A 2250-nucleotide genomic window follows, 5' to 3' on the forward strand; every position below is an offset into this window, starting at 1 on the left:
CAGTGAAGTCAGTGGCCAAACACAGGGCAGATGCAGTATAAGTGGCTAACTGTGAAGTTCTACACTTTAGATTAGATTAGATTACTTACAGTGTGGAAACAGGCCTTTCGGCCCAACAAGTCCACACTGACCCGCCGAAGCGCAACCCACCCAAACCCATTCCCCTACATTTACCCCTTCACCTAATATTATGGGCAATTTAGCATGGCCAATTCACCTAACCTGCATATTGTTGGATTATGGGAGGAAACCCACGCAGACACGGGGAGAATGTGCAAACTCCACACAGAGAGTCACCTGAGGCAGGAATTAAACCCGGGTCTCTGGCGCTGTGAGGCAGCAGTGCTACCACTGTGCCACCGTGCTGCCCACTAACTTTGGTGTGAAAAACAGAAAGGAAGAGTATTATTTCAATGGTAAGGTGCTGGTGTACAAAGGGATGTCTTACTGCAGTTATATACAGGACCTTGTTGAGACTAGGTTAAAAATCACACAACACTAGGTTATAGTCCAACAGGTTTAATTGAAAGCACACTAGCTTTTGGAGCAACACTCCTTCATCAGGTGATTCCTGATGAAGGAGCGTCGCTCCGAAAGCTAGTGTGCTTCCAATTAAACCTGTTGGACTATAACCTGGTGTTGTGTGATTTTTAACTTTGTACACTCCAGTCCAACACCGGCATCTCCAAATCATTGTTGAGACTAGACCGAGATTACTGCATCCAGTTTTGGCCTCCCTGAAGGAAATGCATCATAGCTTCAGTAGGTTGATGCTGAGGATGAGAGGCCTGTCCTATGAGGAGAGATTGGTTTGATTGGACCTGTTTTCAATAGAATGTACAAATGCAGAATGTACAAATTAGAATGTAACAGGGCTGGTCAGTTGAGAGGCAAGGGAAATTATTGCCCCGGTTGGGAAGTCTAGAACCAGGGGACACAGTCTCAGGATAAGATGTAGACCATTTATGACTGATATGAGCTATGATTTCTTCACTGAAAGAGTAGTGAACCTGTGAAATTCTCTGTCACAGAAAAATGTGGAGGCCTTGAATGTACTTAAAAAAAAGATAGATAATTGCTTAGACCCAAAGATATCAAGGGCCATGGGGAGAAAGTGGGAATATAGCATTGAGATTGAGGATCAGCAACAATAATACAGAAAGGTGGAACAGGCTCAAAGAGCTGAATGTCTTACTTCTCCTAGTTTATATGTAATGGGAATGTATTATTTTGATTACAGAGATGCGGAGAAATTAATTCTTTCAAATGGTCATGATCTGTGGATCCACTTTGGTTCATTGAGGGGAATAATATGAAGTATACGAATTAGTAGGGAAAATACATTTATGTTCTTGATCAAATATTTGGAATGGAAATCAACACAGAATTCAGAAATACTGAATTAACTATACTTATAAAATATGGAACCTGTTGATGGGAATTGACAGAAGGCAGACATCAAAAACTGTAAGTACAACAAACTTTTATCCACCCACCTCCATAACCAGCGCTCCTCAAACATTCCAGACCTCCCACTCATTGAGGACGAACGATCAGTCCTCAGCAAAGGACTCATCTTCATCCCCCTCCGTCCACGCATCAATGAATTTAATACACGCCGTGACATCGAACACTTCTTCCGTTGCCTCCGCCTCCGAGCTTACTTTCACAATCAGGACTCCCGCCACCTTCCGAGGACCCCTTCGCCCACCTCCAACACACTGCATCCGCCTGGACACCTAGCGCTGGCCTATTACCTGCCCTCGACCTCTTAATTTCCAACTGCCGCCGGGACATTAACCGCCTCAACCTGTCGACCCCCCTCCCCCACTCCAACCTCTCACCCTCACAACGCGCAGCCCTCCAATCCCTCTGCTCCAATCCTGACCTCACCATCAAGCCAGCGCACAAAGGGGGCGCAGTGGTAGTCTGGCGCACTGACCCCTACATCGCTGAAGCCAAACGCCAACTCGAGGACACATCTTCCTACCGCCCCCTTGACCATGACCCCACCCCCCATCACCAAACCATCATCTCCCAGACCATACAGAACCTCATCACCCCAGGAGATCTCCCACCCACAGCTTCCAACCTCATAGTCCAGGAACCCCGCACTGCCGGTTCTACCTGCTTCCCAAGAACCACAAGCCTGACCACCCTGGCCGACCCATTGTCTCAGCATGCTCCTGCCCCACTGAACTCAAATCTACCTACCTCGACACTGTCCTATCCCACCTAGTCCAGGAACTC

The sequence above is a fragment of the Chiloscyllium plagiosum genome, chromosome 1 (assembly GCF_004010195.1).
Source record: "Chiloscyllium plagiosum isolate BGI_BamShark_2017 chromosome 1, ASM401019v2, whole genome shotgun sequence".
Taxonomy (NCBI): Eukaryota; Metazoa; Chordata; class Chondrichthyes; order Orectolobiformes; family Hemiscylliidae; genus Chiloscyllium; species Chiloscyllium plagiosum.